Raw genomic sequence first — 16,428 nt, forward strand, 5'->3', positions numbered from 1 at the left:
CAGGGAGGGAGGTGGTATTTTATGCAGGGAGGAGGTAGTATGCAGGGAGGGAGGTAGTACAGTATGCAAGGAAGAGGTGGTATGCAGGAAGGAGGTGGTATGCAGGGAGGAGGTGTTATGCAGGGAGGGAGGTGGTATGGTATGCAGAGAGGAGGTGGTATGGTATACAGGGAGGAGGTGGTATGAAGGGAGGGAGGTGGTATGGTATGCACCTCCTCCTGCATTTGCATTGTTAAAGATTGCAATTAAAAAGCTGCTGCAAACAGCTTTGCAATTGCAATCCTTAGTGAATTAGTACCTCAGCTAATATTTAAATAAACCCTGTGTGTTTACTGCAATTATCATGTAACTATAGCAGCCAATCAGCAGAAGATGGAACACTTGAAGGAGGCTGATTATGTCAGAGAAAGAGTCTTAAGCTGGGTATACACTTTAGCGATCACTTGGATGATCAGGAACGTAGTGTGTAACCAGCATGATTCCCTATGACCTCCTGTGACCTTGTACACACTGTCCTAGAAATAGAATGGAACCAGAAGGCTGGCATCTAAAATATTAAACTGCACATAAGACATAACCTCTGATCCCACCGTGTTGCTGGAAAATTTTTAGGCATTTATCAGCTAATGCTCCTGCATCACTCCTGCAAATAAACCTACACAATCACCAGTCTGGGTTGTATAGGTCATACTTGCTTCCTCTCCAAAAAGACGGTGGAGACTCCCAATTTTTTGTGTAGACCCCCACACCCTTGGAATAGTGGCTGGATTGGGCAGGATGGGGAGATAACACTGTGACTCACAGCTCCATTTTGAGGGGCAAGGGCGTAGCTACCATAGGTGCAGGCAGTGCAGCTGCTATGGGGCCCATGTGTTATATACTTTGATTGCCATTGGGTGGTACGTGGGAGTCTTTTCAAACTTTTTCCTTTGGGCCTGCAATATATCTAGGTATGCCTCTGGACCTGCTAATTCTAGTGTGATACAAAATGAACTGGAGGGCATTTTAATGTTATATAATATAAACCGGGGCACTGTAATGAGGCACAATATGAACGGGGAGCACTATATATCATAATGTGAATTGGGGTACTGTGTGTGCGGCATAATGTGTACTGGCAGCTCTGAAATGTGAAATAGGGTGAACTTAAGCACTACTGCGATTCATAAAAGAAACTAGGGCACTACTATGGGGCATAATATTAAATAAGGTTCAGATAATGAACTAGGGCACTATTATAGGGCATCAAATTAGCAACTGCTGCAGAGAAGTGTCTCTCTAGAAGCATTGGGATGGGGGCCCCTTCAATATGTTGCGATAGGGCCCACAAAGTTCTGGCTACGCCCCTGTTGAGGGGATATGGCTAATGACACACCTGCATTAGGTTTCTCCCTGAGAAGAGTCCTAACTAGTCGCATGTATGATATTGGTGTGTAACCCGCATTAGCATTACAGTGAGCATACTCCTGTCAGTCAGTACATGCTGACATGTATAAATGCATACTCCCAGCCGTGTCCTGAGATCAGGATGTTTATCCTGATATGTGGAGGGTTGGGAGATGCTACACTGCACATGATGTGGAGGTAGGAATCTCCTGGGTGCACCATCTTTACCTCTTTTATACCGAAGTGGTCGCACCCGGGAGCCTGACACGGGTGCTTCCCGTCTGCAACCCGCCTCAGGCCCCTCGCCAACGCTGTTTCCATCCTGATCTCCAAGCGCCACCCATCCACACAGAGTGAACGGGAAATGGGTTGCATCGGCCCAGCTTTCTGTTACACAGCACAGCTTGTCTGTTTGAATCTGTGTTCAACCCTGCAAGCTACCCAAGTTGGAATACCGGGACTCCCGACCTGGATTATTCCAACTGTGCCCTTTTACACCACACCTCAACACCGGTTATGCACGCTCATGTACAATAACCCGTGTTCAAAGCTGGTGGTGTAAAAGGTATATACAGTAAATCTGCCCGGGGACCCATTTAGTTATTACTGGTACTGACACTGCAGACATGCACTATCCTGAGATTCATATATACAGAATGTATCTAATATGTGTACTAACCACAAATTATATTCTCCTTTACAGAGTGGACCTGGATTTAAATTGAGCCTGGACTATCAAAGGAAAAATGTTTCCAGATCTGACACAGATGTCACAGATGTCCTTCTTAGCACTGAGCACACATATAACAGATACGTGTGTAATCACTTCCTTACCAACACTATGAAACTAAATACCATAAGTACTTTGTGTATTTTCTGCTCATCATTATATTATATTTACTGCACTTGATAATATATAAAAAATAAAGTTTGTCAGACTAAGCAGAGCGATGTGTGCACTTTTCTGGGGGGAATTTCTTTTTATTGGGGTTTTAACAATAATACAAACAGTACATTCATTAAAGAGCAAAGCCTTAGAATGTTAGGGACTTACCCGACTATGAGGTTACCGTGAAGTTGTAGGTAAGCCCAGGGGCGGATCCAGAAGAAAATGATAGGGGGGGCACCATGGAAGGGGCAAGTATATTTGCGTGCATGTGAGGTGGCGCTTCTTATACAATGCCCACAGTTGTAGCGCTCATTATGCAATGTCCACTGTACTGGTAGTGCCCCTTATATAGACCCCATAGTAGTGGTGCCCCTTATGCAATGCCCGTATTGCCCCCAGTAGTAATGTTGCCTGTAGTAATGCCCCCAGTCATTTAGCGCCCTACTAGTTATGCCCCCAGTGGTAATGCCCCTGCAGTTATGACCCCAGTAGTTTACCCCCCCCCCTTTAGTTTAGCCTCCCAGTGGTAATGCCCCCAGTAGTTTGCCTGCTTGTAGTTTAGCCACCAGTAGTAATGCCCCCCTGTAGTTTGCCCCATTGTAGTTTAGCCCCTGTAGTTATGCCCCCCTTGTAGTTTAGCCCCCAGTAGTAATGCCCCCAGTAGTTTGGCCCCTGTAGTTATCCCCCAGTAGTTTGGCCCCTGTAGTTATGCCCCCCCTGTATTTTAGCCCCCAAGTAGTAATGCCCCTTTAGTTACGCCGCCAGTAGTAATGCCCCTGTAGTTACGCCGCCAGTAGTAATGCCCTCCTGTAGTTTGCCCCCAGTAGTTAGCCCCTTTGTAGTTGGCCCCCAGTAATAATGTCCCCAAGTAGTGTGCCCGCAGTAATAATGTCCCCCAGTAGTAATGCCCCCAGTAGATGCCCCCCAGTTGTAATACACCCAGTAGATGCCACCAGTAATAATGTCCCCCAGTAGTTTGCCCCCAGTAGATTCCCCCCCAGTAAAAATGTCCCCCTGTAGTAATGCCCCCAATAGATGACCCCCCAGTAGTAATGCCCCCAGTAGATGCCCCCCAGTAATAATGCCCCCAGTAGTTTGCCCCCCAGTAGTAATGCCCCCCCAGTAGTAATGCCCCTTGTTGATGCCCCCCAGTAGTAATGCCCCCAGTAGTAATGCCCCCAGTAATAATGCCCTCAGTAGTAATGCCCCCCCCCAGTAGTAATGCCCTTGTTGCCTTGTTGATGCCCCTCAGCAGTAATGTCCCCCCCGTAGTTTGACCCCAGTAAATGCCCCCGCTGCACTGAGGAAGAGAAAATAGAACATACTTACCAAGCCCCGTTCCCGCTTCCAGACCGCTGCAGTCCTCCTCCTCCCTGGGCGTCCGCTCCTCAGTCAGCACTATGAGAGAGACGTTATGACTGACGTCTCTCCCATAGCGCACGGCGCACAGTGACAGCGCCGGAAGCCAGAGCTCAGTACTGAGCTCCTGCCTCCGGCTGCCGCTGTGCAGGGAGACGGGCGCCTGCTGGTAACACAATCTCAGCGGGCGCCCGTCATCTCCCTGTGCGGCGCCGGCGCTGGGGGGGACGGAGGCCACAAATGACAGGGGGGGCACGGGCCCGAGTGCCCCCCCCCCTGGATCCGCCACTGGGTAAGCCTGTAATTTTGGCCAAGATTATGCAAAAAGCATCATATTGCAAAATGTATTGCTACTCCAATTAGTAATGTTTGAATAGTGCACCTGCATTCGTTCTCCTTGTGTGTGGCACTACAGGTCTCAGCAAGGTTGCACCTTTCATTACTTGCAGTTAGGGTGTACAGTCTAGGGCACCTTTCCCATATATTTTACAGTATATTGTGCATTTATATGTACACTTGACGGTTACCCTTTCCCACTTGTCACTGATTGATCTTAAGTAGGGATCCTAGCATTTTCTGACTGCACATTGAACAAGGCACAATTAAGGCATACTGTACCTCCCAACTTTTACGTCTAGGTGGTAGGGACGCTCGCGCGTCCTCATCCGAGTGGGCATGGCCTCACGGCACTGACCCGTGGTCCGGCACTCCCTGAGCAGCTGGGCAGCTCCCCTCCCAGCAATGAATAGATGCCGTGTGCGTGCGTGCGTGCGGCATCTATTCAGAGATCACTCGCTGCTTTGCAGAGCAGAGCAGAGCAGCGGGTGATCAAAGGCTCCCCCAACTGCCCCCCCCCCCCCGCGCCCATGGGGCACTGCTGCCCATGGGAGGGACAGCAGAACAGTCTCTGAATAGCGGGACTGTCCCGTTGGATTCGGGACAGTTGGGAGGTATGATTAAGGTAAGACCTGAAAGTTTATATAATATGTCAGCTATGGGGTGAGTTCTGAGGCGCGGGTCCCCCTGAATGGCTTGGACTGGGCTGCTCCTTGGCATCACAACATAATACTTACTTTAGCGCCCTATAGCACTTTATTTTTTTTATATATGTAACAATTTTAACACATTTATTTTTCACCCCTGTCACACTAACACACGCTGTATCTCTTATCTATCCAACTTTCTTTCACACTTCACTTTCCTCACTAGTGTGACGCCTTGGGGTGGTTTTGGCTGGGCTGTTTTTGGGGGTGTCCCATGTCGTAGACTTGAATCCTTAGAATGTCAGGGACTTACCCGACTATAAGATTACCATGAAGTGGTGGGTAAGCCCGTAATTTTGGCCAAGTTTATGAGAAAAGCCTCATTCATTCTCTTTGTGTGTGGCCTTAAGGGGCATTGAGAAAGCAACAAGTGCCGCAACAGTGAAAACTGTAGCAGCAGAGCGGGAAGGGGATGCATGTTGCATCCCGGTGGTCAGAATGGCGGTAGTCATGTGACCGACGCCAGACCCCCGACACTCGACAGGAGACCGGTGCTGGGACATTGACAGATGAAATCCTGAAGGTGAGTATCAGGGTGGGGGTTAGGATTAGGGTCTGAGGGGGAGGGTTAGGCACTATAGGGGGGTTATGGATTAATTGGTCGACATGGGTTAGGTCAACAGTCAATAGGTCAACCACTATTGGTCGACATTGATATGGTGGACAAAGGCAAAAAAAGGTCGACACATTAAAATGGTCGACACATAAATAGGTCGACATGACATTTTTAAACTTTTTGGTGTCCTTTTTTTGGTGTAACATGAGCAGGAACCCCAATTAGTGCACCGCATCCCCATGCATGGCTTTCTTCGCTCACCATGCTGCGGGCAAGGTGCCTCGCTCCACTAGTGCTGTGCTCGGAACAGGTTACTATTCCCAATTTGCAATTAATAATGAGAGAGCAGAATAAAATTACAAAAATTACAATGTTTTAATGTTCAAAATACAATTATAAAATACAATGTATATAGAAACTATCTATTCCCAATTGTATTCCTTGTGGATAGTAAAGTATAAAAAATTAAAAATAAATTTTAAATTTTTTTAAAGTCAGGGCAACCTTTTCATGTGTCGACATGTCCACCATTGACCATTTCAATGTGTCGTTATTTTCCTGTGTCGACCATGTCAATGTTGACCAGTAATGGTCAACCTATTGACTGTCGACCTAATCCATGTTGACCTACCATCCGAATACTAGGTACTAGGGGGGTGAGGTGGGTTAGCCATAGCCGACACCCCTGGAGGGTTAGCCCCAGCCGACACCCCAGAGGTATAAGGTTAAGGTAGTGGAGGGGGGAGTTATATGACCGCTGGCATCCCGACTGCTGGCATTTCATACCCAACCCACGGGAGAGCTCCTCTGTAGTCCTGTAAGAGCTCTTTCAATTTTAGGGTGCAGTTACAGAACATGTTAAGGTCTGTTATTTTGTGGTGTATATACCTGGTGGAAAACTATTTCTGATACACCATTAGCACAATCAAACAACTATTGGAGAAATACCCCTGATAAAGTCTTGTATGGAGACGAAACACATAGGGTAAAAAGGGCTAATAGTGCACCCTGACCCCCATAATAATGACCTTGAGACAAACATCCCTTTGAGTGGATCCTAACAGTGCTTTAAAAACATTGTGTAAGCAGTATTTATGTCTGTTCTGTTGGATTGTTTTAATAAAAAGTTTATAAATCTATTAATTATGCCGATGTTCACTGATTTATGTGTGAGAGTATATTTATAGAGGCCCCAAAGAAATCACAGAGAAGCTGAGACATGTAATTGGACTTTATTAAGACATCTCATCTTGCTGTATTCTGAATACAGGTCAATTGATCATTTGGTTCCGGAATCTCAAGCCTTGGAAGTTACAGTTCCAAAAGGTTTAAATACTCCACTTATTCAGGTGTGAAAAACGTTCAATACAAACTGTATTATTACTGTAACAATGGTACTATAAAGTAGCCGCTGTGGATATGTTTACAAGTTTGGAGTTCTGCATTACCTACTACTGTACATAGGGCCTAATTCAGACTAGATCGTAGCTGTGCAAAATTTTACACGGCTACGATCAGTTACTCAGACATGTGTGAGGACGCCCAGCACAGGGCTAGTCCACCCCACATGTCTGGCTCTGCCCCGCCGCACAAGTACAAAAGCATTGCACAGTTGCGATGCTTTTGTACTTGATGAGTAGCTCCCTACCACCGCAGCTCCTGCACGCTGGCAGGAAGCAACTCATCGCTGTCCGGGTTGCAGTAGCTGCGTGTGACATCACACAGCCGCCGCGGCCCGCCCCCTGCACGGTCCGGGCACGCCTGCATTGCCCGGACCATGCCCCTAAACAGCGGCCAAACGCCACCAGCCCGCCCCCTCCCGCCCAGCGACCGTCAGGCAGAGGTGATTGCTGGGCTGAGATGGCCGTCGGCTGTCTGCATGTGCCGACGCATGCGCAGTTCAGACCTGATCGGCTGCTGTGCGAAAACACACAGCAGCGATCAGGTCTGAATAGGCCCCTAGCACTGCAGGGTAGGGGGCGCAGCTGGCTGCACTTGTCAATTATCTGTTTTAAATACTTTCATTTGCAGCTTTCCCCCTTTTTGAAGCCTAGCATCTCCTGACCGCCCCTGTCTCCTACCTGACCCCTTCTGTCGCTAGTACCTATACAACATTCATGAACTCAACTTGAGATTTCTATGTTATTCAGTCACACTGTCCTTTATTACATTTCAAGATGCTGATTTACCTGGGATTCGAGCCCATTGCCTGTGGCATTGCAGTCAGACAAACTATTCATTGAGCTATCTGCCCTTGTATAGCAAGCTAGATAATTCTAAGCTAGAGAATTCTGTTTAGAGCTAACCTTGTACTTTGTGAAAAAATTATCAGCATTGCGACTGAGCAGATCTATGTAGTGTTTGACTGAAAGGGATTGGATGTGTGGCTTCAAACTACATAGATCTGCTCAATTGCAATGATTATTTTCTTTACAACGGGGGTAATTCTGAGTTGATCGCAGCAGGATTTTTTTTTAGCAGTTGGGCAAAACCATGGAGGTCATTCCGAGTCGTTCGCTCGGAAAATTTCTTCGCATCGCAGTGATTTTCCGCTTAGTGCGCATGCGTAATGTCCGCACTGCGACTGCGCCAAGTAATTTTGCAATGAAGATAGTATTTTTACTCACGGCTTTTTCTTCGCTCCGGCGATCGTAATGTGATTGACAGGAAATGGGTGTTACTGGGCGGAAACAGGCCGTTTTATGGGCGTGTGGGAAAAAACGCTACCGTTTCCGGAAAAAACGCGGGAGTGGCTGGAGAAACGGAGGAGTGTCTGGGTGAACGCTGGGAGTGTTTGTGACGTCAACCCAGGAACGACAAGCACTGAACTGATCGCAGATGCCGAGTAAGTCTGAAGCTACTCTGAAACTGCTAAGAAGTTTTTAATCGCAATATTGCGAATACATCGTTCGCAATTTTAAGAAGCTAAGATTCACTCCCAGTAGGCGGCGGCTTAGCGTGTGCAATACTGCTAAAATCGCCTTGCGAGCGAACAACTCGGAATGACCTCCCATGTGCACTGCAGGGGTGGCAGATATAACATGTGCAGAGAGAGTTAGATTTGGGTGGGATATTTTGTTTCTGTGCAGGGTAAATACTGGCTGCTTTATTTTTACACTGCAATTTAGATTGCAGATTGAACACACCACACCCAAATCTAACTCTCTCTGCACATGTTATATCTGCCCCTCCTGCAGTGCACATGGGGGGTCATTCCGAGTTGTTCGCTCGCTAGCTGCTTTTAGCAGCATTGCACACGCTAGGCCGCCGCCTACTGGGAGTGTATCTTAGCTTAGCAGAATTGCGAATGAAAGATTAGCAGAATTGCGAATAGAAAATTCTTAGCAGTTTCTGAGTAGCTCGAGACTTACTCACAAATAGCGATCAGTTCAGTCAGTTTCGTTCCTGATTTGACGTCACACACACGACCAGCGTTCGGCCAGCCACTCCCCCGTTTCTTCAGACACTCCCGCGTTTTTCCCTGAAACGCCTGCGTTTTTCCGCACACTCCCAGAAAACAGCCAGTTTCCGTCCAGAAACACCCACTTCCTGTCAATCACACTCCGATCACTTCAACAATGAAAAATCTTCGTTCGGGCGTGAGTAAATCTACTAAGTTTTGTGTTGAAATACTAACCGCATGCGCACTGCGAACCATGCGCATGCGCATTTTTGCCTTAATCGCTCCGTTGCGAAAATCGGCAACGAGCGAACAACTCGGAATGACCCCCTTGGTTTTGCCCAACTGCTAACAAAGTTCCTGCTGCAATCAACTCAGAATTACCCCCAAAGCACAGTCGTTTTTATGCAGGATCAAATAGGTGAATGAGTAGGGTGCTTGATTAAAATTCAACAGGTTATAGGTTTGAATCCTGGGTATGGCAGTATATTGAAATGTGTTATTTTGTAAAGGGTATTGTAACTGAATAACAACAAACTCTCAAGTTAAGTGCATGAATGTAGCATAAAGAGGATTTGTGTCCAAATCCATCCATTTCTTGCAGTGTTCTTAAAATGTGTGTGTGTGTGTGTGTGTGTGTGTGTGTGTGTGTGTGTGTGTGTGTGTGTGTGTGTGTGTGTGCGTGTGTGTGTAATTAATATATATATATATATATATATATATACACACACACACACAAACAAACAGTCAGGCGGCACTCGGAAAATAATCAGACTGAGGCAGGTAAGTAGCTCTACGTTTCGAGACTATTTTGTCTCGTCATCAGGATGCAAAGACAAAACAAGAGAACTGACCTTATGTCCACCATCCACCCCACATGCAGCGCTGGATAGCGGGTAACCTAAGGACGCCAAAAGATAACCTCATCATGCTACGCCCAGTGTCACGGTTTTTGCAAAAAATATATACAGAAGTGTACGAAAAACATATAAAATACAATAGATCACAGTATATGAATATGCACACAGAATAATTACATAAAAGGCACAATAATACCCCTTTTCCACCAGCTCTAAAAACATGTCTAAATGCTCGGGGGCGCGCATTTACCCGTGTTTTTTTTCTAGTGGAAACGCCCCCCCTGCAAATTCCCGGGTAGCTTACCGAGTTGAACACAAGTTCAACCCGGTAAGCTGTGTAGTGTAAACAGAAGCCGTGTCGATGCGACACAGCTCCCGTTCACATTGTATGGAAGGGCGGCGCTGGGAGATCATGTGATCTCCCAGCGCAACCCCTGCCGCCTCACCAGCAGCGCCACCAACCCGGCAATATGCCGGGTTGGTGAGCGCAGTGTAGAAGGGGGCTCTAGCACGGGTTGCAGCCGTGTCAGGCTCCCGGTTGCAACCCGTGCTAGCTAGTGGAAAAGGAGTTTAAATCACATTCTGCACATATCTTAGCAAAATGTCTGCAAAAAATCAAGGACATAACCTTCTATATATTGCCATAGAACACCATGTCTAAATATGCTCCCAGAATGACTACATAAGAAGCACAATAGATCACGTAATATACATGTGTTCACAAAATATTCGCATAACAGCACCAACAGCACATCCTGTTTATAATAGAAACCTCAAAGGTATTATTCACAATTAGTCAGGGCTAATAAAGCTTGCCTTTAGATAATCTCTAAGCATGTTACATAATGTTACTCTGTAACAAAATCACAAGACACACAGTAACATTTCTTCATGTCAAGAGTACCATCCTTACACTGTCAGTTTGTACGATGAGCCAAAGTTGTTTAGCCTCGATTCTATGATAGAACATCTTTATTGAAGGCTAAAGACAGGGCTATGTTGGTACCTAGAGAACGGTTATTGAAACGGAGCTGTAAAATATCTAATGTAGCTCGTTTCACATGGGTTAATCACTACAATGTAGCAAGTGGGCATATACGTAAGTCAGTTAAACAACTTTGGCCCATCGTACAAACTGCCAGTGTACTGAACTTGGGTGATGTTAGTATCAGTAGCGGTTCTTGCCATGGGCAAGCATGCTTTTTGCCCGGGGCTCCGCTACCCCGAGGGCGCCGCCGCAGCTGTGGCAAGGGCCGCTACCCCTGAGCCCCTCTCCCCCGGCTGCAGCAGGCGGCGTGGGCTGTGTGGGCGCCAGGCTGCAGCCGGCGTCGCTGACTGACGCTAGAGGACATAATTGACCCCTAGTGTCAGTGCGGTGCTGCTATGGGAGAGACATCATGATGTCTCTCCCATAGAGAGGAGCCGGCAGCGGCCAGAGACAGCAGCAGCAGCGGTCCGTAAGCAGGAGCGGGACTGGTAAGCATTGTTTTTTTGTTTGTTTTTCTTGTTTGCAAGTGGCGCTTCTACAGGGGGCACAACTACAGGGGGCACATACTGGGGGCACTACTACAGAGGGCACTGCTACAGGGGGAACAGCTACTGGGGGCAAATCAACTGGGGGCACAGCTACTAGGGGCACTAGTACAGGGGGCACAGCTACTGTGGGTTCAGTTACTGGGGGCAAATCTACTGGGGGCACAGCTGCTGTGGGCACAGCTACAGGGGGCACAGCTACTGGGGGCAAATCTACTGGGAAACAGCTACTGGGGGCACATCTACTGAGGGCACAGCTACAAGGGGGCACAAGTACAGGGGGATAACTGTGGCCATGCCCCTTCCCTATGAAGAAACCACACCCCTATTTTTGACCGCGCCCCTGGGCGCCACATGGTCTAGAACTGGCCCTGGTTAGTATTATGCCCTATTATACACGCAGGGGTGTAGCGAGGATGTCTCCAGTGGAGCGCAAGCTCCAGGCGCCGAAAAAGTTAAAGGGGACAGTGCCATTGCACTGGCAGTCACCGAGCAGTAGGAGAAGCAGAGGGTACACTGACTCGGACTCGGGGACTAGGTAGGGAACAGGGAAGGCCTATGTCTGCTTGTAGCTGTGCAGCATCAGCAGCACCACTTTCCACCACCGCTGCTGCAGCGGGTGTAATATGAGTGGCCGGCGGCCAGGATCCCGGGGGACAGCATACCGGCGCCGGGATCCTGACCGCCGGCATACCGACAGCTGGGCGAGAGCTAATGAGCCCCTTTTGGGCTCGCTGTGCTTGCCACGCTGCAGGCACGGTGGTGCGCTACACATGCCACGCTATTAATTCTCCCTCCAGGGGGGTCGTGGACCCCCAAGAGGGAGAATATGTGTCGGCATGCCGGCAGTCGGGATCCCGGCGCCGGTATGCTGGTCGCCAGGATCCTGGCCGGCAGCATACTGAAGACCACCCGCTGCAGCACCTCTCTCTTTCATGGAACCTGCAGCACATGTCTCTACTTCAGATGTGGCAGCAGCTCTCTGCCCTAGCTGCTGCAGAACCTCTCTCGGCCCTAGCTGCTGCAGAACCTCTCTCTGCCCTAGCTGCTGCAGAACCTCTCTCTGCCCTAGCTGCTGCAGAACCTCTCTCTGCTCCGGTAGTTGTAGCAACTCTCTCTGCTCCGGCTGCCTCAGCACTTCTGTACACATTGATGCTGCAGCACCTCTCTCTGTACCAGCTGCTGCAGAACCTCTCTCTGCAGCACCTCTTTCTCCCTGGCTGCTGCAGCACCTCTCTCTGCCATGGCTGCTGCTGCACTTTTCTCTACATTGATGCTGCAGCACTTTTCTCTGAATTAGACGCTGCAGCACCTCACTCTGGGGGTCATTCTGAGTTGATCGCTCGTTGCCGATTTTGGCAACGGAGCGATTAAGGCTAAAATGCGCATGCGCATGGTACGCAGTGCGCATGCCCTAAGTATTTTAACACAAAACTTAGTAGATTTACTCACGTCCGAACGAAGAATTTTCATCGTTGTAGTGATCGGAGTGTGGTTGGGTGTTTCTGGGCGGAAACTGGCCGTTTTCTGGGAGTGTGCGGAAAAACGCTGGCGTGTCAGGGAAAAACGCGGGAGTGTCTGGAGAAACGGGGGAGTGGCTGGCCGAACGCAGGGCGTGTTTGTGACATCAAACCAGGAACGAAACGGCCTGAGCTGATCGCGATCTGTGAGTAAGTCTGGAGCTACTCAGAATCTGCTAAGAATTTTCTATTCGCAATTCTGCTAATCTTTCGTTACCTATTCTGCTATGCTAAGATACACTCCCAGAGGGCGGCGGCTTAGCGTGTGCAATGCTGCTAAAAACTGCTAGTGAGCGAACAACTCGGAATGACCCCCTCTGTCTCTCAGGCTGCTGCAGCACCTCGGTCTCCGGCTGCTGCTGCACCTCTTTCTTTCAATCAGGTTGCTGCTGCAGCAGCTCTCTCTGCTCATCAGGCAATTCTGGGCTATTATTTTCATTAAAGCATAGTGGGATTATCAGGTCTGGGATGGCAGTTTTAGATTTTTATTTTCATTGAGGTACTGGGGGTTTATTAAATGGAGGCAATTTTGGTGCATTATTTTCATTGAGAGTTTGGGGGTTTTCAGGTCTGTGGGGGGGGGTCACATTTGGGGCATTATTTTCATTGATGAATTGGGGGTTGTGAGGTCAGCTCAGTCAGGGCATAAATAGTGTTCTTAATTTATCTGAATTAAACAAGTAAATAGTTGAATACAATTACTTCCATAGCAGCTAGAGAGGTCAATCCCAGGTATCAGCATTGAAAAATGGTCATTCCTGAGATTCCCAGGATCCCCGGGATTGGCGTTTCCCTGTGTGGCCACCCCGCCCACCCCGCACACATAACTCACCATACACCGGGGGCGGGCAGGTGGGACACTTCAGCTGCTCTCTCCTAGCGGCGTGTGATGCCTCCTGCGCTGGGGAGTCGGGAGGCAGAAACCAGGCAGCGTCTGAGCGTCCTGAAGGACGCTCAACGCTGATCCCTCAATCCCTGGGATTGTAGCTTCCAATCCCGGGATTGAATCCCGACCGTTTTTGGCTCTAAATCCCGGGATCCTGCCGATCCTGATCCTGGGATTGGCCTCCCTAATAACAGCTCTACCATGGTGTAATATGTATAAAGGGCTCAAGCATAGTGTAACGTGTATAGGGGTCTCCACTATGTGGTGAAATGTGTATAAGGGGCTCTACTGTGTGGCATAACATGTATAAGTGGCACTACTGTGCGGTGTAATGTGAATTGGTACAATTTTTTGGCCATACACCTTCCAAATGAAGCCATTATTTATTTATTATTTCCAGTTATTTCTATAGCTCACACATATTCCACAGCGCTTTACATAGAATATTTCACTATTCACATCAGTCCCTGTCCTATGGGAGCAGGGTCAGACTGGCTCACAGGGGTACAGGGGAAACCACCGGTGGGCCCCACTGCCTGGGGGCCCTCCTCCTCCTCTAGTGATCAGGTTCCAGACTGTGTTCTTGAATTATACATTATACATACAGTACCAGTCAAAATGTATGTTAACTTATACTGCACAGGACTCTAATGTGTTCTCTACAGTGCATTACCAATATTTATCTGGTACATTATCATGCACGCACTAGCAGTATTTATATATTTGTCAAGGGGCCCAGCCCATGCACTCACTAATGGTTAGGCAATCTAATGTAGTGGCTGGCCACACCCCCTCTGGAGACTGACCACACCCCTAAACATGGGCCCCTACCACTGCATTCCCCAGTGGGCCCTTCATGCCCCAGTCCGACACTGCATGGGAGTTTACAATCTATGGGGTAGATGTATTAACCTGTAGAAGGCATAAGGAAGTGATAAAGCAGTGTTAAGTGCAAGGTGATAATGCACCAGCCAATCAGCTCCTAACTGTTAATTTACATATGTGAGCTGATTGGCTGGTGTGTTTATAACTTTGCATTTATCACTGATTTATCACTTCCTTATGCCTTCTCCAGGTTAATACATCTGCCCCAATATTCCTTACCGCACACACGCGCGCACACACACACACACACACACACACACACACACACACACACACACACACACACACACACACACACACACACACACACACACACACACACACACACACACACACACACCAGGGTTAATTTTTGTTGGGATCCAATTAACCTACCAGTATGAGACAGTAATGCTAACCATTACACTGTCCGTACTGCTATACCCCTATTGTTGTTGCAAGCCTTCAGCACACACTGACCCTATTTTAAACATGGGTGGCACTCAAAGAAAACTTTCGCCCTGAGCTCCACAAGGTCTAGAACCGGCCCTGTCACAAATTTAGGATTTTTATATATTGTTTCTTTTCAAATGTAACATGCCACCACATTTTGGCAAGGCCCCCAATTCAGTACAATGGAGGGAGCACCAAAACATACCCTTGCTCAGGGCACCATGGCACCTAGTTACACCTCTGTATACACGGGGCCAGACAATCTGTGACTGGGTTATGAAAACAGATGTTACAGGTATGGAACAACGTCAGAGTGAGGTGGCCAAGTTTCTGATCCCGAACAATGGGTTTTAAAAGTGCTTGGGGTGTCTCACATGCCGTTATATGAATACAGGGCCCAGCTTCAATCACCCTCATAGTAGGAAGAAGATCTACTGTATATTAATCATATACTGTCTTGCCAAACTAAATTCATTATGTATCTGATTACATGCCCTTGTGGCCTCAGTTACAGTATGTCAGCAAGACAGAGAGAACAAAATGGCCATGCATCGTTCATCTATCAAGCAGGCTATTGATAGTGGACGCAATGAGCAGCCTGTTGCCAGGCACTTTTTGTCTACGGGACACAATGGGTGGAATTTAATTGTTTGAAAAGTCGGTTGGATGTCTGTTTTTTCCTGTCTATTAGATAGGAAAAAATAGACACCCAACTGACTTTTCAAACTATTGAACATCCCTCAATGTATCTGCCTCACGGTAAATGGTGATCAACCACATACCAGCAACTATTCGAGGAAGTAATAGAGGTTTGAGATTGCTAAGGTGTGAAGCCCGTTGGATTTTGAGGCTGGGTGGACTTAATGAGCAGAGGGGTCTACATAATTTTTTTTTTGGATGATCTGGAAGGGATGCAGTCAGTTTACCTCCAATCAAAATCCCGACGTTCAAAATCCCGACACCAATTGACCGATGGTCAAAATCCCGACAAGGTCAAAATCCCGACATGGACAAAATACCGACATTTAAAATACCGACAAGGTCAAAATACCGACATGTAAAATGCCGACAGGTCAAAATACCGACATGAGTTTTTCATGAGTTTTTTCATTGAAACCGACTTGTTCATACTTTACCATCCCAGTGGACCTGGAGGGGGAATATAATAGTGTGCCGTGCGCAGCGAGGCACCGTGCCCGAAGCATGGTGAGCGCAGCGAGCCATGCAAGGGGACGCGGTACACTTTATATGGTGTCCATGTTGACTTATGTCGACATACACACACAAAAACCAACAAAAACTGCATGTCGGTATTTTGACCTGTCGGCATTTTACATGTCGGTATTTTGACCTTGTCGGTATTTTAAATGTCGGTATTTTGTCCATGTCGGGATTTTGACCTTGTCGGGATTTTGACCATCGGTCAATTGGTGTCGGGATTTTGAACGTCGGGATTTTGATTGGAGGTATTTCATACCGATCCCATCTGGAAAGCAATTGACCGTTCTAAGGGTGAGATTCAAATGCTATATCACGCCCAATTTCCTTTCTAAAATGATCTCAGTTATTGCGCATATTGCGCCCATAGTAATCAGGTTTACTGTGTAAAGGGTTGGGTGCATCGATGCTCCGGGGGTAGCGAGCTGAAATAATGATACAACGTCCCTGAGGGCAGAAAC

This window comes from Pseudophryne corroboree, chromosome 7 (genome assembly GCF_028390025.1).
Source record: "Pseudophryne corroboree isolate aPseCor3 chromosome 7, aPseCor3.hap2, whole genome shotgun sequence".
In the NCBI taxonomy this organism is placed as follows: domain Eukaryota; kingdom Metazoa; phylum Chordata; class Amphibia; order Anura; family Myobatrachidae; genus Pseudophryne; species Pseudophryne corroboree.